General features: G+C 40.6%; 1 protein-coding gene across 11 annotated transcripts in view; it reads right to left on the bottom strand.

Moving 5' to 3' along the window:
• Positions 1-19952, bottom strand: part of CYP4X1 (cytochrome P450 family 4 subfamily X member 1) — a 101770-nt gene that overhangs the window by 39578 nt on the left and 42240 nt on the right. The window contains exon 1 of one of the 11 annotated variants that reach the window (XM_055254648.2): positions 5718-5736. The exons of the other annotated variants lie outside the window; for them this stretch is intronic. The gene's annotated coding sequence lies outside the window, so the exon portion shown is untranslated. Of the gene's footprint in view, positions 1-5717; positions 5737-19952 lie in introns of those variants that run through there. 11 annotated transcript variants of the gene reach the window in all.

Raw genomic sequence — 19952 nt, 5'->3', positions numbered from 1 at the left:
ATAGCTCTTACTATTTTGAGATACGTCCCATCAGTATCTAATTTATTGAGAGTTTTTAGCATGAAGCATTGTTGAATTTTGTCAAAGGCCTTTTCTGCATCTATTGAGATAATCATGTGGTTTTTGTCTTTGGTTCTGTTTATATGCTGCATTACATTTATTGATTTGCGTATGTTGAACCAGCCTTGCATCCCAGGGATGAAGCCCACTTGATCATGGTGGATAAGCTTTTTGATGTGTTGCTGTATTCGGTTTGCCAGTATTTTATTGAGGATTTTTGCATTGATGTTCATCTGGGTTATTGGTCTAAAATTCTCTTTTTTTGTTGTGTCTCTGCCAGGCTTTGGTATCAGGATGATGCTGGCCTCATAAAATGAGTTAGGGAGGATTCCCTCTTTTTCTATTGATTGGAATAGTTTCAGAAGGAATGGTACCAGTTCCTCCTTGTACCTCTGGTAGAATTCATCTGTGAATCCACCTGGTGCTGGACTTTTTTTGGTTGGTAAGCTATTAATTATTGCCTCAATTTCAGAGCCTGTTATTGGTCTATTCAGAGATTCAACTTCTTCCTAATTGAATCCCTTAATAGATCAATAACGAGTTCCAAAATTGAGGCAGTAATGAATAACCTACCAATCAAAAAAAGCCCAAGACCACACAGATTCAAAGCTGAATTTTACCAGAGGTTCAAAGAACAGCTGGTACCATTTCTACTGAAATTATTCAAAAAAAATCAAACAAGAAGGACTCCTCTCTAACTCATTCTATGAGACCAGCATCATCCTGATACCAAAACTTGGCAGAGATACAACAAAATGAATAAGAAAACATCAGGCCAATATCCTTGATGAACATTGATGCAAAAATACTCAACAAAATACTGGGAAGCCAAATCCAGCAGCACCTCAAAAAGCTTATCCACTACAATCAAGTTGGTTCATCCCCAGGATGTAAGTTTGGTTCAACATACACAAATCAATAAATGTGATTCATCACATAAAACTAAAGACAAAACCCACATGATTATCTCAATAGATGCGGAAAAGGCCTTCAAAAAATTCAACATCCTTCATGTTAAAAACTCAATAAACTGTGTATTGAAGGAACATACCTCATAATAATAAAAGCTATACATGACAAACCCACAGCCAATATCACACTGAATGGGCAAAAGCTGGAAGCATTCCCCTTGAAAACCAGTACAAGTCGAGAATGCTCTCTCTCACCTTTCCCATTCAATATAGTATTGGAAATTCTGGCCATGGCAATCAGGCAAGAGAAAGAAATGGTATTTGAATAGGAAGACAGGAAGTCATATTACCTTTGTTTGCAGATGACATGATCCTATATCTAGAAAACCCCATTGTCTCAGCCCAAAAGCTTTTTAAGCTGATAAACAACATTAGCAAAGTCTCAGAGTATAAAATCAATGTGCAAAAATAGCTAGCATTCCTATACACCAACAATAGGCAAGCAGAGAGCCAAATCATGAATGAACTCTCATTCACAATTACTACAAAAAAAAAACTAGGAATACAGCTAACAAAGGAAGGGAAGAACCTCTTCAAGGAGAAATACAAATCACTGCTCAAAGAAATCAGAGAGGACACAACTGGAAAAACATTCCATGTTCATGGATAGAATAAATATTATAAAAATGGCCATACTTCCCAAAGTAATTTATTGATTCAATGCTATTCCCATTAAGCCACCATTGACATTCTTCATGAAACTAAAAAAGAAACTATTTAAAAATTCATATGGAACCAAGAAAGAGCCTGAATAGTCAAGATAATTATAAGCACAAAGAACAAAGCTGGAGGTATCATGCTCCCCCGCTTCAAACTATACTATAAGGCTACAGTAACCAAAACAGCAGGGTACTGGTACAAGAACAGACATACTGACCAATGGAACAGAATAGAGAATCAGAAGTAAGACCACACACCTACAATGATCTGATCTTCAACAAACCTGAGAAAAACAAGCAATGGGGAAAGGACTTTCTATTTAATAATGATGCTGGGAGAGCTGGCTAGCCATATGCAGAACATTGAAACTGGACCCCTTCTTTACACCATATACAAAAATTAACTCAAGATGGATTAAAGGACTTAAATATAAAACCCAAAACTGAAAAACTCTAAAAGAAAATCTAGGCAATGCCAATCAGGACTTAGTCAGGAGCAAAGATTTCCTGATGAAATAACAAAAAGCAATGGCAAAAAAGGCAAAAATTGACACTTGGGATCTAATTAAACTAAAGAGCATCTGCACAGCAAAATACACTATCATCAGAGTGAACAGACAACCTACAGAATGGGAGAAAATGTTTGCAATCTATCCATCTGACAAAGGTCTAATAATCCAGAGTCTACAAGGAACTTAAGTTTACAAGAAAAAAACAAACAACCCCATTAAAAAGTGAGCAAAGGACATGAACAGACACTTCTCGAAAGAGGACATACATGTATCCAACAAACATATTTTTTAAAAAAGCTCAACATCACTAGAGAAATGCAAATCAAAATCACAATGAGATACCATCTCATGCTAATCAGAATAGCTATTATTAAAAAGTTAAAAAACAGCAGATGCTGGCACGGTTGCAGAGAAAAATTGAATGTTTTTACGCTGTTGGCAGGAGCATAAATTGGTTCAACGATTGTGGAAGACAGTGTGGCAATTCCTCAAAGACCTACAGACAAAAATGCCATTTGACCCAGGATTCTCATTACTGAGTATATACCCAAAGGGATATAAATCATTCTATTATAAAGATACATGCATGTGTATATTAATTGCAGTGCCATTTTACAATAGCAAAGACCTGGAATCAACCTAAATGTCCATCAATGATACACTGGATAAAGTAAATGTAGTGATGGTAGCAGTGGCTCATCTGGGGTGGCCATTGCAAAAACACCAGCTGCAGCATGGGAGGCATGGCTGGGTTTGTAAGCTCTGCCAGTCTGGTGGGACTCAGGAACAGGTGGGAGCCCCACCCTTTACCAAGCTGGTGGGGCAGGAGCCCCAGGCTCCTGGATGCAACTGCAGCCACCCAACCATGACTCTAGACCTGAGAATCCCTGCACTCTCAGGGGCCCAGAAAACCCCTGCCCCCACAGGCTTGGAAGGGCTTGCTCCCACTGTCTGGCCTCTCCCCACTCCTGGTGCCCACTCTGGTGCAGAGCAAAGTTGTGGCCAAGCCTGAGTGCTGTCACAACCCAGCCAGGTGTGCGAGCACTGAGGGTGGCACTGACATGCCAGCCCCCTGCTGCCTTGGCCTCCTCTGGACTTTGGGTGCCAATGAGTATTGGGGGGAGGCTGAAGGGTGGGTAAAGGTGGCTCAGTGCAGGCCTCCAGGCACCCCTTGGCACAAACAACCTGGGCTCCATGGACAGCATGTTGATGATGGCAGGAGGCAAACAGGCCCTTGCACAGAAAGTGGTGGGTCCTAGTGAAACCCTACTTTCAAGCCGGGGGCCAGGCTGCCAATTCCAGGTTGAGTTCATGGCCCAGACTTAGAACTTATGGTGCATTTTTTGGGCCCACCCATGGCCACCCATGGACCAATCATCATGCACTTTCTCTCTTCTGAGCCCATAAAAACCTTGGAGTCAGCCAGGCTCAGACAAATGTTGGGACTACCAGCTGTGGGAAGGAGATACCCACTTTGGGTCTCCTCAACTCATTGGGATGACTTGCCTATGGAAAGGAGCTATATCCACTGTGGGTCTCCTCTCTGCTGAGAGCTGGACACCAGTCAGATGGCCTGCCTGTGGAAAGGAGCTATCCACTGCAGGTCTCCTCTCCACTGAGAGCTGGACACTCATTGAGACAACCTGCCTGCAGAAAGGAGCTTCCCACTTTGGGTCTCTTGAGAGCTGTTCTGTTGTTCAATAAAGCTCCTCTCTGCCTTGCTCACCCTCCGGTTGTAAGCATACCTCATTCTTTCTGGACATGGAACAAGAACTTGGGACTCACCAAATGGTGGGACTGAAAGAGCTGTAGCACAAACAGAGCTGAAACATGCCCCCTACTTGACACATTGCAGGTGATGGGGAGAGACGAGCTGCAGCCCTTTGGGAAGCCCAGGCCTAGGGCCTCTCTGAGTCAGGGCTATGACACCCTCTTTGGGGCTCTGCGATTCCTGGCATCCCCAAGCTTCCAGGCACCACTGCATTCCCAAATGCCTGCAGTGGAAGCTGCTTGTAGTATTCCTGGTCCAGCTACAGCCTTGCATGGAGCCAGTGCCTGTACTGGTGCCTGGAGCTGCTCACCCTGCCACAGCCAACATACCCAGCAGCTGTGTGCAGTTGCCAGACCCCATGCTCACTCACACACCCCTCACCACTCTGCATCTGGCGTGCCATTGGCAGCCATGGAGCCAGGCTGGTAGCATAAGCTGAGCACAGCCTGCCAGGCCGAGTGGGCAGAACAAGCCCAGTGGGCCCATGCAAAACTCGGGCCAAGGTGCCACTGGCCATAGAGATTTCCAGCTGGAAAAATGACACCCCAAGGATCCTACAACAGTGGTATGTACACATCATGGAATACTATGCAGCCATAAAAAGGAATGATCTCATGTCCTTTTCAGGGACACGAATGGAGTTGGAAGCCATTATCCTCAGCAAGCTAATTCAGGAACAGGAAAACAAAAACTGAATGTTCTCACTTATAAGTGGGAGCTGAATGATGAGAACACATGGACACATGTTGGGAGAGCAACACATACTGGTCCCTATTGGGGGTGGGGTTGGGAGGAGGATGAGCATCAGGAAGAATAGTTAATGGATGCTAGGCTTAATACCTAGGTGACAGGATGATCTGTGCAGCAAAGCACTACGGCACAAGTTTACCTAGGTAACAAACCTGCACATTCTGCACATGTACCCCTGAACTTAAAAGTTGAAAAAAATATATAAAAACAATAAAAAAATAAAAATTGTAAATGGGATAAAAGAGAGAAGAAAAAAATCAATACAAACACAAACATATTCATAACAAAATAATTAAGAAATAATCACAACAACTACAGTCCTTTTTTGTATCAATGATCACATGGTCACAGCTCTCATTTATAACTATCTTGCTCCACAATACATTCCATATGCCCTTTGCCTTCAGCAGGCACCTTAATCAGTCATGCTTTTTTGCCTGCTATAGTGATCCAAACCTTCATTGTTGCAGGATCTAGGTCATTAGTAGTCCTGCCTCAATTGGATTGTTGTATTTTTCCATTTACTTTAATCACAGTCCACTACACTACTAAGACATGCCCTGTGGTATCTCCTATATTCCAGGCATACTCTTCTTTAAGTTCATTGGTAAAAGACCTACCAATTTCACATAGATAATCAATGCCAATCACCCCAGTTAGTATCATAACTCTCTTTGATTCAGAGACATGAGAAGCCTGAAGTGGTTAGGGAGCAGTCTTAACTTCAAGTTCAAGAGTATAATTGATGTGTCTCTGGGTGGAAACATTCCTCTCTTCAGAACTGAGACCTCTACGCACACAGAGAGCAATTTTGTAGGACAGAAAATTTTTTTTTGCTATTGGATCAGTAGTGACAATGGTGAGTTGTTCCGTTCCTATTTCCATCCCTGGATTGCTGGATCCATGAATCTTGGCTATGAAAGAAACAGTACAAGATATTGGACATTAATTGATAGCATATACAGCCTGCTGGAGAACCTTATGCCAGCCTTACAAGGTATTGCCACCAAACTGCAGTTGCTTCTGAAGTTATTTCTCTGGATCTGAAATGCATAAATGGCAAAGATAGACTCAGCAACTGACAAAAAAGATTAAACAGAATGTAGAGGTTTGATATCCCCTGCTTCATTCGAATCTTCCCATATGTCCTCATTCCAATTTTCAAGCTCCCATTACTTTCATCAATGCTCTCATTTTAATAGAAGACACCCTCCAAGGTTTAGAATTTAATTTGCATTTTAATTCAGACACTGGTAGGATTAGAATCTGGATTTAGTTTTCAGATATTTCAGTGGGCAGTTACATAACATAAGGGTTTCTTTCGTGACAAACATGGACACTTTCAGGTCATTTGCACCGGAAATTTGAATGCTGATCTCATCTTTTTCTTTCCTCACTTTATCCAGTGCAGTTAAGAGAAACCAGACAATCTTTTTTTCTTTTTTTCAGTGAGTTGAAGCCCACAACCAGCCAATCTTAATATGTTCCTTAATTTCACTAAAATATTATAAGGTATCAAATATGTGGTCACCCAGAACCTTCCCTTCTATGAGGTTGCCTTTCATAAGGCATTTGATGAGTAGTATCCCATGATATTTTGCTAATCTCTATTGAGACATCAGGCCATGGACTACCAGTGTCCTCTTTACCACTGAAAACAGTAATCGGTTACTTTTTAACTAGTCAGATTAGGGAACAAATTCCAAGAAACCTAGAATCAATTCAGAAAACTCATACTTGGCCAGGCAAGGTGGCTCATGCCTGTAATCCCAACACTTTGGGAGGCCGAGGTGGGCAGATCCCTTGAGATCAGGAGTTTGAGACCAGCCTGACCAACATGGTGAAACCCCTTCTCTACTAAAAATATGAAAAATTAGCCAGGCGTGGCAGTGTGCACCTGTAATCCCAGCTACTTGGGAAGCTGAGGCAGGAGAATCGCTTGAACCTGGGAGGCGGAGGCTGCAGTGAGCTGAGATCAGGCCATTGCACTCCAGCCTGAGAAAAAAAAGAGTGAAACTCCATCTTGAAAAAAAAAAAAAAAGAAAAGAAAGAAAGAAAAAAGAAAGCTCATACTTAAGATTCAGTCTCTCTAGAACCAGTCTTTGGACCAAAATGTGTCTTAATCAGGGATTTACCAGAGAAACGTGAGCAGTGGGAGAGATGCCTATCCAGGGTAGAAGACAACCTGGCAAGAGAAAGTGCCTGGGTCCATGTCCCCTGCCAGCCAGCCAGAAGCTCTCCTGCCCCCTTCTCTGACTCCCCAAAAAGCAACTGAACCTAAGACAGGCACAAAGAGGCCAGGTTGTCTGTTTGATGGGATAACCAACTAAGTAGGGGAGGGCAGAGTCCTGGTCACCCAGCACCAAGGGTCTGGGGTGGGCAAGGCAAGAAAGGCAGGTGCTTACTCACCAATCCACTGGAGGAAGAAGTCATACATATTGGGGCTTGAGGTTCTGCAAGTGAAGAAGTTGGTTGGGTCAAATAGAGACTAGGGGGTTCCCAGAGGAGGCACCTTGATAAGCAGGGTGGAACCTCAGCTGCCCAGGCATAGAACACAGGTCCAGGCCTTCTCCCCACATCATAGCCTGAGCCCTTTGTTCTCAGGAAGAGCAGCTCTCCCAAGAACACCTCACCCCTGTGGCTACACACAGCTTTGACATAGTTGGGCTCAAATGTTCTGGAAGCCAGTGTACTGTTCAAATCAGAGTGGGTGAGTGTAGAAAAACTGGTGGGCCCAGGATACCACTTTGTTCAGTCTCCCCATCTGCTGGATCTGAAATAGTAGAAGGCCAAGGCCACTTAGGAATCCAGTATCACCAGTAAGGCCCGAAGTCTCTGGGAGGGCAGCGGAGGAGACTGCCCAGGCAGTCTGTGGGAGCTTCACTCCCCATCCTGTACCTCCCTCTCCTAAACATCTCTGGTTTCAGTGCCCACTCCAGCTCCACATCCACTGTTCTAAGTCCAAGCCACCCTCTTCTTACACTGGGGTTAGCTCAACAACCTCCAAACTAGCCAACTTGCTTCCACCTCACACCTGCCACCAACTCTCTACTGCACTGCCGCCAGAAAGCACTTTCTTGTCCACATTAAAGCATTTTCTTTATAAAAGTAATAGTTGCTTGTTGTGCAATAGAGAAATCATCTCTATTCCACCCTTGTTGTATCATTCAACACATTTAAAAAATATGTTTCAAATTGACACATAGTAATTGTACATATTTAGAGGTACTTTGTGATGTTTTCATACATACAGTGTATAGTGACCATTGGCAATTAGCATAGCCATCATCTCAAACATTTGTCATTTCTTTGTGTTAGGAACACTCAATATGCTCTCTTCTATTTGAAAACATATATTGTTGTTAGCTATAGTCATCCTACAGTGCTATACACATGAAAACTTATTCCTCCTATCTAGCTACAATTTTGTGTCCTTTAAAAAAATCTCTCACTACCCCTCCCTTCCCAGACTCTAGTAACCTCTGCTCTACCTTTTACATCTATGAGATCAACTATTTTTCACACCTCTGCATAAGGGTGACAACATGCAGTTTCTGTTCCTGGCTTATTTCAATTAATATGATGTCATCCAGTTCTTTCCATGTTGCCACCAATGACAGCATTTTATTTTTTTTTACGGCTGAACAGTAGTCCGTTGTGTGTATATATTACATTTTCTTCATTCAGTCATCTGTTGTTGAACACTGGATTGATTTCACATGTTGATTATTGTGAATCGTGCTGCAATAAACATGAAGGTACAGATATCCTTTCAGTACACTGATTTTCCTTCCTTTTCTTTCCTTTTGATAAATACCCAGTAGGAAAATTGCTGGATCACGTGTGAGTTCTCTTTGTAGGTTTTTGAGAAACCTCCATGTCATTCTCCACAGTGGTTGTACTACTGTACATTCCCACCAACAGTGTATATGAGTTTCCTTTTTTGGCATTCTTCCTAGTGTTGTTTTTGTTGTTGTTGCCATTTTGTCTTTTTGATAACAACCATCCTAACTGGGATATGATATATCATTGTGCTTTTGATTTACATTTCCTTGATGATTAGTGATGTTGAGCATTATGTTCATATACCTGTTGACCATTTGTATGTCCTCTTTTGAGAAATATCTGTTCAGATCATTTGCTCATTTTTAATCAGATTTTTTTTCTGAGTTGAGATGTTTGAGTTTCTTGTATACTGTGGATATTAATCTGCTGTCTGATTAATAGTTTCTTTTCTCCTGGCTATCTTTTCACTTTATTGATTATTTTCTTTGATATGCAGAAACTTCTTAGTTTGATATAATCTCATTTGTTCATTTTTCCTTTGGTTGCCATTGCTTTTGAGGTGTTATTCATAAAATTTTCTCCCAGACCAATGTCCTGAAGCATTTTCCCCCCGTTTTATTCTAGTAGTTTTATGGTTTCAGGGTCTTAACTTTATGTCATTAATCCACTTTGAGTTGGTTCTTGCATGACAAATAGGGGTGAGAAATAGGGGTCTAGTTTCATTCAACTACTTATGGATATCCAGTTTTCCCAGCCCCGTTTATTAAAGAGACTGTACTTTCCCAATGACTATTCTCGGCACCTTTGTCAAAAATCAGCTGACAATGGATATGTAAATTAATTTCTGTGTTCTCTATTCTCTTGCATTGTTCTATGTCTGTTTTTAAGCCAGGACTATTCTGTTTTGGTTATTATAGCTTTGTATATATTTTGAAGTCTGGTAGCGTGATGCCTCTAAGTTTTGTTCTTTTTCTCAGCATTGCTTTGACTATTGGGGTCTTTTGTGATTCTCTATGAATGTTTGAATTTTTTTCTATTTCTGTGAAGAATGTTGCAGGTATTTTGATAAGGATTGTATTGACCCTGTATGTTGCTTTGTGCAGTATGCTCATTTTAACAATATTAATTGTTCAAATTCATGAACATGGGATGCCTTTCCATTTTTATATGTGTCCTCTTTAATTTCTTTTATCAATGTTTTATAGTTTTCAGTATTCATATTTTTCAACTCCTTGGTTAAATTTATTTTTAGGTATCTTTTGTAGCTATTTTAAACGGGATTCCTTTCTTAGTTTTATTTTCAACTAGTTTACGATTCAAGTATATAAATGCTACAGGTTTTTGTATTTTGATTTGTATTGTGCAACTTCACTGAATTTGTCTATTGGCTGTAACAGGTTTTTTGTTTTTTGATAGAGCATTTGGGTTTTTTCTTTCTCTCTCTCTCTCTCTCTTTTTTTTTTTTTTTTTTTTTTTTTTTTGCAGTTGCAAGATTTAATAGAGTGAAAACAGAGCTCCCATAAAATGGGAGGGGACCCAAAGGGGGTTGCCGGTTTTTTCAGTATATAATATTGTGTCATCTGTAAACAAGGACAATTTCACTTCTTCCTTTCTAATTTAGCTGTCCCTTATTTCTACTTTTGCCTAATTGCTCTAGCAAGTGCTTCCAATACTATGTTGAATATGAATGGTGAGATAGGGCATCCTTGTCTTGTTGTGGTTCTTAAAGGACAAACTTTCAGCTTTTCCCCCAATCAGTTTGTTAGCCACAGGTTTTTCGTAAATGGCCTTTATTGTGTTTAAAACATTTTCATTGAGGACCTAAATGTGCAGGGCTCTGCTCCAGACATCTCAGAGAACAGAGACCGAAATTATTCTGCCCTTTCATTCTATGGGAAGTGCAGATAATAGACAGACAATTCAGTAAAATAATCACCGACAGCAATGAGTGCTGAGAATAAAGACAGTGCTATGAGAGACACTAAAGGAAAGGACATGCTTAAATAGGTGATCTGGGAAGGCCTCTTCTTATAGACAAGACTTAAGGTGAAACTCAAAGGATGCTGAGACTCTGGCTGTGTGAAGCACAAGGGAGGAACATTCAATGTGGTAGGAAGAGCAAGCACAAAGGCTCTGGGGTGGGAAAGATCGTGGTGTATTTTAGAAGCTGCCCCGTGGTGAGACAGTCACCTGAGAAGAGGTTGAAGAGATCACACGGATGGTGACATGTGCCCTATATCAGGGTATGATAAGAATGAAGAAGGATATGGCTAAAAACACTTTGTTCCATGCCCAGCACCTAGGAAGTATTATCCTAAGGATACTCAGATATTAGCAAAACTGAAGTTAGGAATTTGAAATGATGATCCTGACACTCATACTCACATGCTTTGTAATCTGAAAGTCACTTAACATCTCTGGGCCTTGGTTCACCTGTCTGTAAAATAAGGTTAATATTAATGACAGCTAGTAACTTAAGGAGTAGCTGTGATTGTGCTTAGCAAAGGTTAAGCACTCAGCAAATACAGAAGAGACATTTTGAGGCTTAATGGCATGCTGGCACTGTGCAAGGTACTGAGGTAAGAAAACCTCCCTTTCTCAGAATCACCTCTGCCTCTCATTCCAGGTAGGAAGTGATGATACCGAAGGTCCTCAGCTAAAACTAAACATATTTCTGTGCCTTCCATCAGACTAGAAAAGCAAGCAAATATTTAAGTTTTAAAGGTTTGTGCCTGGAAGATACAGTTTTTGTAAAGGAGTAAAAGTAAACAAGAAATATAAAGTTACATCAGCATCAAACTCACCTTTATCAAAACCCAGAAATCAAGTCCCTGGGTTGATCTACCCACAGGAGTAACTGCTTCAAGATGCCACCAAGGGACAACTTGGTGTTCCCTCCTCTGCCTTGGCGTGCCTAAACACTGAATCAGGCAATATCCAGCAACAAAAATATCAGTTTCATTTTTACAATGTGGCATTCAAAACTGAACTGAGTCTCTTCAGGATGGTGATATAACCAGTTCAAAGTTTTGCTTATTCTAGCTGTCACTCACTGATTCAATCAGTAGGTATTTCTTGGACATCATCAACAGACACAGTCATCTGCTTCATGCAATGGGAAGCAAAGGACATAGCAGCTGAGTTACCACCTTTCAGGAGTTTTTGTGGAGGTATCTGAGTAGCAAATAAATGGGATAGGCCAGGCTCAGTGTCTCACACCCGTAATCCCAGCACTTTGGGAGGCCAAGGTGGGTGGATCGCCTGAGGTTAGGAGTTTGAGAACAGCCTGGCCAACATGATGAAACCCTGTCACTACTAAAAATACAAAAATTAGCCAGGCATGGTGGTGGGTGCCTGTAATCCCAGCTACTCAGGAGGCTGATGCAGGAGAATCACTCTAACCTAGAAGGCTGAGGTTTCAGTGAGCTGAGATCGTGCCACTGCACTCCAGTTGGGGCAACAGAGCAAGGCTCTGTCTCAATAAATAAATAAATAAATAAATAAATAAATAAATAAATAAAATAATAAATAAATAAGTGGGATAGATATATACTTGTTAATAATTCTTGACAATCACAAGCACACTTTTCTAAGAGTTACATTCATACTCTACATACGGCTCTGTATTCTGCTTTTATCACTTTCCCATATGCTTTACTCATATCATTAAACATTCTCCATAAACATCGCTTTCAATGACTGTGCTATACCTAGCCCCATGGTTGCCATTCACTTTCTCACAGGAGCTGCCCTGGATAGTGGGACTTACATTTATGCCAATATGTGGAGTTCATAATCTGACACATATTCTTGCTATTTGGAAATAATAAATAAAACATAGCAAACATGAAATGCCCCCTGGAAAGTTTAGGGGCTGCCATCTGGACTGGAGGCTCAACTTAATCATGACCTCATTTAAATGAATGGTTAACAGGAAAGTCTCTGGAGCCTGACTGCCTGGGTTACAATCCTGGCTGTACCTCTTACCAACTGGGGGATTCTGGACAGGGAGCTACCCTGATTGCACCTTAGCTTTCCCACCTATAATATGAAGATTTTTTTTTTAAATCTCTTTTGTAGAGTTTTTAATGAAGAAAACATGTAAAGTTTTGGCTTCATGGCCAGAACATAACAAGTGCTCACTAAATGTTGGCCATTACCACATTATGAGCCCAACTCTAAAGAAATTGAGAATCTAGGGAGGGAAAGAAAAAAAAGCACAACAAGAATTCAAAGCCAAAATCTCTGACTTCAGAGCTACTGTCGCTCATGCTATGGGAGAAAAACAGGTGCTGAGCCAAGTAGGGAAAGAGTCAGGGTCCAAGGGTCCCCAGTGGGGGTTAGGGAGGGAGTGATGGATGGTGGAAAGTGGCCACAGAACTAGGGGAGGTTGGGTGGATTGAAGTGTAAATAGTTACATGTCCCTACTCTTTGGTTTGGATAGGAGCCCAGGATTTGAGGCAGAAAGAAAAGAACTCTGACTCTCTGGGTTCTGGAATGAGTCATCTGTCATGAGTGGGGCAAAGGAGGAAGGTGTTGGGCATAAGAGTTTAGATGGATTAGGGAGCAGGAGGAAATGGGGCCCCTGGGAGAGCTGACTTCCAAGGAATTCTTTCTGAAATCTCCTTTATGTTCTGAATTGATGACCTTTGTTATGACCTTGTGGAGATAATTATGAAAAAAGTGAGAGGAGTGGTAATTTGAAGAGGAGCTCATCCCATTTCTGCTCTTTCATGTATGATCTCCATGAATCTGCCAGTGCTTTTTCCTTTTTCTAGTATTTACCAACTGGTAAACTCCTCTTCGTCCTTAAAGACCTCTTTACTTATTTTCTCTGTCTCTGAATGGCCCAAGCCCACGATTTATTCCTTCAGTACACCCTCTATAATGTTTTAACACAATAATTTATTTTTCTTCCTTTAGCTACTAAATGGTGAGGTTAAAAAAAAACCTTTGTTTTTGAATAAATAAATGAGTGAATAAGTGCATAATTCTATGAGATATTCAGAGAAGTGCCTGTAATCCCAGCACTTTGGGAGGCCGAGGTGGGTGGATCACGAGGTCAGGAGATCAAGATATTCAGAGAAGTGATTGTTATCCCACCCATTTTAGTTTTCTAGGGCTTTTATGAAAAAAAAAAAAAAAATACCAGAAAGTTGGTGGATGTAGCAGTGCTGTACCTGTTTTCCCACCTTTCTTGACCACAAAGAAAGGGGTCTGGGCTGCGGGATTCTAGGGGACCTTTACCAATGTGCCCGACATCACCTTTCTGCTCAGGGGTGAGTTCTAGACCTGGGCTGGGTTCCTGAGTATTTCCGAATAACCCAGATGCCCCATCAAGATGCATTCCTACAAGCAACAGTTCTCTCTTATGCAAATTCATTTCAGAGAGGGTGTGGGTAACCTTTTGAGTCAGGATTGGGATAGAGTTTTTTGATTCTGTAAGTACTTTAAGGTTTGGCTGAGTGCAAACGGCTCACACGTTTGAGCAGACCAGTTATTAGGCAATTTTCTTAACTCTGCTTCTACAGGAGTTTCCCTCAATTATTGAATACCCATTTTTTTTTTTCTCGATCACCTGGGAGGAAGCATCTATTCTCCTGTCCTGAAGGGAGTTCCTCCTAGGTCTGGCTGGACCTTTGTATGGTAATTAAGATTTAAATCCCCTCAGGAAATCTGCTGGGTGAAGGGAATTTTCAGTGGTTAATGTTAAACTATATTTTTCTAACAGAATATCCCCATACTTTCAGATTTTTGAGTTAGTAACCTACCCTTTTTGCTTTTTTGACTTAGGATAGTTCTGAACTGGTGAGGTGGGCTCAATGAGGTTTCCTCTAAAGGCGAATTTTCTACTTTCTTCTGTTAGGAAAGCAGTTGCCGCAAAAGATTGAATGCGTGTGGGCCGTCCGCAGGTTCCTGGGTTAAGGATTTTTGAAGGAAGGCCACTGGTTGTCAGTGGCTTCAGTGCTTTTGGGCTATGCCCTTGTTTACACTGACAACAAAGTGGTATTGGAGTGTTAGGGTCACAGAGAAAACCTTCAATTGTCAATTATAGGTTTTAAATTTACCCTGGCTTTAAAGAAATAGGGTACACTGGTTTTTCTTCACTACTTCTTTCTCTTTCTTTCTTTCTTTCTTTCTTTCTTTCTTTCTTTCTTTCTTTCTTTCTTTCTTTCTTTCTTTCTTCTCCTTTCTGTCTTTGTAGATGGATTTTGGAAACACAATGGAAGGATGTTCACTCGTTGCCCCCATTTGCCACTACGGGAATATGTGCCTCCCTTTTACTTACTCAATTTGCTTTCATCCTGATCTAGTATGTTGTTGTAGACCCAGTTCCAGTTGTCAAAGTACTAGGTTATCAGTTCTAAGGCCCTGGCAAGGGTGGTGGGGAAGGGGTCCCACATAACTGCCCATGTGGAGAGCTGCGTGCCTAAATTGGGAGGGACACCAGGTATAAGACTCCCTGGGTTCATAGCCTAAGGGCCTAAGGATGTAGCATAGAGCTTCCTTAGATCCCTTTGGAGATACAACCTGCTCTAATACTTGGGAGAGGAAGTGAAAGCCTGAAGCATTAGTATCTAGGAGACAGGGATCAGAGGAAGTCAATTCAGAAGTAAGGAGAATTTTGGGGCTACACTTTCAAGAAAGTCGTGGTCAGGACCCAGGAGGTATGGGTCAGAAGGAAAGGTAGGGGCACACACATCGGCGTGTTTTGTGGTGGGGGGAGGGTGGTGGGATAGCATTAGGAGATATACTTAATGTAAATGACGAGTTAATGGGTGAAGCACTCCAACATGGCACATGTATACATATGTAACACACCTGCAAGTTGTGCACATGTATCCTAGAACTTAGCGTATAATATAATATAAAAAAAAAAGAAATCATGTCCTCTTCAGCAACATGGATACAGCTGGAAGCCATTACCCTAAGCCAATTAACACAGTAACGGAAAGCCAAATACTGCATGTTCTCACTTATAACCGGGACCTAAACATTGGATACACATGGACACAAAGATGGGAATGGTAGACACTGAGGACTCCAAAAAGGGATGTGATGGAGGGAGGGGGAAAGGATGGAAAAGCTACCTATTAGGTACTGTGTTCACTTCCTGGGCTAGGAGCCCAAACTTCAGCATCATGCGATATACCCATGGAACAAACCTGCACATGTACCCTCTGAATCAAAAATTTAACAAATAATATTTTTTAAAAAGAGAGAAAAAAAAAAAGAAAGCCATGCACCTACAGCCATCTGATCCTCAACAAAGTTGACAAAAATAAGCAATCGGAAAAGGACTCCCTATACAATAAATGGTACTGGGAAAACTGGGTGACCATATGCAAAAGAATGCAACTGGACCCTGACTTTTCACCATATAAAAATTAACTTAAGATGGATTAAAGGGGCCGGGCACGGTGGCTCACGCTTGTAATCCCAGCACTTTGGGAGGCCGAGGCAGGCAGATCACAAGGTTAGAAGATCGAGACCATCCTGGCTAATACGGTGAAACCCCGTCTCTACTAAAAATACAAAAAATTAGCTGGGCGTGGTGGCGGGCGCCTGTAGTCCCGGCTACTCAGGAGGGTGAGGCGGGAGAATGGCATGAACCCGGGAGGCTGGGCTTGCAGTGAGCCAACATCGAAAAAAAAAAAAAGATTAAAGGTTTAAATGTAAGACCTCAAACTATACATGTAAAACATGATGATTTACATCAGCCTTGAGAAAGAATTGATAACTACGTCCTCGAAAGCAATTGCAAAAAAGTAAAAATTCACAAGTGGGACTTAATTAAAGTGTTTCTGCACAGCAAAATAAACTATAAACAAAGTAAACAGACAATATACAGAATGGAAGAAAATATTCATAAACTATGCATCTGACAAAGGTCTAATATCCAGAATCCCTAAAGAAATTAAACAATTCATTTTTTTTATTATACTTTAAGTTCTGAGATACATGTGCAGAACGTGCAGGTTTGTTACATTGGTATACATGTGCCATGGTGGTTTGCTGCACCCATCAACCCGTCATCTACATTAGGTATTTCTCCTAATGCTATCCCTCCCTTAGTCCCCCATCCCAGACAGGTCCCAGTGTGTGATGTTCCCCTCTCTGTGTCCATGTGTTCTCATTGTTCCACTCCCACTTATGAGTGAGAACATGTGATGCTTGCTTTTCTGTTCTTGTGTTAGTTTGCTGAGAATGATGGCTTCCAGCTTCATCCATGTCCCTGCAAAGGACATGACCTCATCCTTTTTTATGGCTGTATAGTGTTCCATGGTGTATACATGCCACATTTTCTTTATCCTGTCTATCATCGATGGGCATTTGGGTTGGCTCCAAGTCTTTTCTATTGTGAATAGTGCCGCAAAGAACATACTTGTGCATGTGTCTTTATAGTAGCATGATTTATAATCCTTTGGGTATATACCCAGTAATGGGATTGCTGGGTCAAATGGTATTTCTGGTTCTAGATCCTTGAGGAATTGCCACACTGCCTTCCACAATGTTGAATTAATTTGCACTCCCACCAGCAGTGTAAAAGCATTCCTATTTCTCCACATGCTCTCTAGCATCTGTGGTTTCCAGACTTTTTAATGATCGCCATTTTAACTGGCATGAGATGGTATCTCATTGCGGTTTTGATTTGCATTTCTCTAATGACCAGTGATAATGAGCTTTTTTTGCTATGTTTTTTGGCTGCATAAATGTCTTCTTTTGAGAAGTGTCTGTTCATATCCTTTGCCCACTTTTTGATGGGGTTGTTTTTTTCTTGTGAATTTGTTTAGGTTCTTTGTAGATTCTCGATATTAGCCCTTTGTCAGGTGGATAGATCGCAAAAATTTTCTCCCATTCTGTAGGTTGCCTGTTCACTCTGATGATAGTTTCTTTTGCTCTGCAGAAGCTCTTTAGTTTAATTGGATTCCATTTGTCAATTTTGGCTTTTGTTGCCATTGCTTTTGATGTTTTGGACATGAAGTCCTTGCCCATGCCTATGTCCTGAATGGTATTGCCTAGGTTTTCTTCCAGAGTTTTTATGGTTTTACATCTTAAGTTTTTAATCCATCTCGAGTTAATTTTTGTATAAGGTGTAAAGAAGAGGTCGAGTTTCAGTTTTCTGCATATGGCTAGCCAGTTTTCCCAACACCATATATTAAATAGGGAATCCTTTCCCCATTGCTTGTTTTTGTCAGGTTTGTCAAAGATCAGATAATTGTAGATATGTGGTGTTATTTCTGAGACCTCTGTTCTGTTCCATTGGTCTATGTATCTATTTTGGTACCAGTACCATGCTGTTTTGGTTACTGTAGCCTTGTAGTATAGTTTGAAGTCAGGTAGCATGATGCCTCCAGCTTTGTTCTTTTTGCTTAGGATTGTCTTGGCAATGCGGGCTCTTTTTTTTGTTCCATATGAAATTTAAAGTAGTTTTTTCTAATTCTGTGAAGAGAGTCAATGGTAACTTGATGGGAATAGCATTGACTCTATAAATTAGTTTGGGCAGTACGGCCATTTTAACTATATTGATTCTTCCTATCCATGAGCATGGAATTTTTTTCCATTTGTTTGTGTCCTCTTTTATTTTGTTGAGCAGTGGTTTGTAGTTCTCCTTGTAGAGGTCCTTCACATCCCTTGTAAGTGGTATTTCTAGGTATTTTATTTTCTTTGTAGCAATTGTGAATGGGAGTTCACTCATGATTTGGCTTTCTGTTTGTCTATTACTGGTGTGTAGGAATGCTTGTGATTTTTGCACATTGATTTTGTATCCTGAGACTTTGCTGAATTTGCTTATCAGCTTAAGGAGATTTTGGACTGAGACGATGGGGTTTTCTAAATATACAATCATGTCATCTGCAAACAGAGATAATTTGACTTCCTCTCTTCCTATTTGAATACCCTTTATTTCTTTCTCTTACCTGGCCAGAACTTCCAATACAGGCAAAAACCAAACAACCCCATTAAAGACAAAGACACTTCTCTAAAGAAGACATAGGAGCAGCCAACAAATATTGAAAAAAATGCTCAACATCACTAATCAACAGAAATGTGAATCAAAACCACATCTCACACAAGTCAGAATGGCTATTATTAAAAAGTTTCAAAACAACATATGCTGGCTAGGCTGCAGGAAAAAAAACATAATGTGTATACATTGTTTGTGGAAATGTAAATTAGTTCCGCCACCGTGGAAAGCGGTTTGGAGATTTCTCAAAGAACTTAAAATAGAACTAGTATTTGACCCAGCAATCCCAATGTTAGCTATATATCCAAAAGAAAATACGTTGTTCTACCAAAAAGACACCTCTATTCGTACATTCATCACAGCACTATTCACAATAGCAAAGACATGGCATCAACCTTGGTGCCCATCAATGGTGGACTGGATAAAGAAAACGTGATACATATACACAGTGGAATACTAGGCAGCTGCAAAAACATTAATGAAATCATGTTCTTTGCAGCAACATGGATGAATTTGGAGGCAATAATCCTAAGCAAATTAACACAGCAACAGAAAACCAAATACCACATGTTCTCACTTATAAGTGGGAACTACATGTTGGGTACTTAGGGGCATAAATATGGGAACCATAGACACTGGGGACTACTAGAGGGGTAGGTACAAATATGAGTAAGCATTGAAAATTTGACTAATATATGCCATACTCACTACCTGAGTGGCAGAATCATTTGTATCCAAACCCTCAGCATCACACAATATACCAGTGTAAAAAACCTGCATACGTACCTGAATCTAAAATAAAAGCTGAAATTATAAAAAGAGGAAAAAAAAGAATGCTCATGCACAGATATGCATGTAAAAATGCCAGGGAGGGTTAATTCATAGCAATAGTTACTATTTAACCTACTTTACTTGAGGTTGGCAAAGCAATCATTTTTTAAATATTAATTTCTGTTTAGTACAGATTGTCCTAAAGAAAGCAGTCAGGGCTCCTAAACAGAGTGCAAAGTTCTGATTGTGTAATTACATATTATTGTAGGATGAAAGAGAATTGGTAAACATGCTCCTGCTGTGGCTATAGTACTAGACTGAAGTAGGACTAAAATTGCTCTAGGACTTTCTCTGGTAGAGAAGGTAGACCTGTCAATGGGGGAAAAGTCACAACTAACATTATGTAGAATTTTTTCAAATTGTCATGTATATGAATTGAGAAAAAAATCATGCTATGGATATTATGAGACCAGTCTCCCCAGTGGAATAAAATAAAGTACTTGAACAGCTGCCATATTAGCATCTGTTTGTCCATATAATCATCCAGTTAATAGAAAGACATAATTCCCACTCCTCACTCAATACATAGATGGAAGTGTTTTTTATGGTAAATAGAATTAGATTTGCAATAAGACAAAAGTAATGATTCAGGACTTGGTTAATGTTAAGTTTAAATATACATATCATGTTGAGAATTTTCTTTGA

The sequence above is a fragment of the Symphalangus syndactylus genome, chromosome 12 (assembly GCF_028878055.3).
Source record: "Symphalangus syndactylus isolate Jambi chromosome 12, NHGRI_mSymSyn1-v2.1_pri, whole genome shotgun sequence".
In the NCBI taxonomy this organism is placed as follows: Eukaryota; Metazoa; Chordata; class Mammalia; order Primates; family Hylobatidae; genus Symphalangus; species Symphalangus syndactylus.
This window is presented reverse-complemented; position numbering and strand designations above follow the sequence as displayed.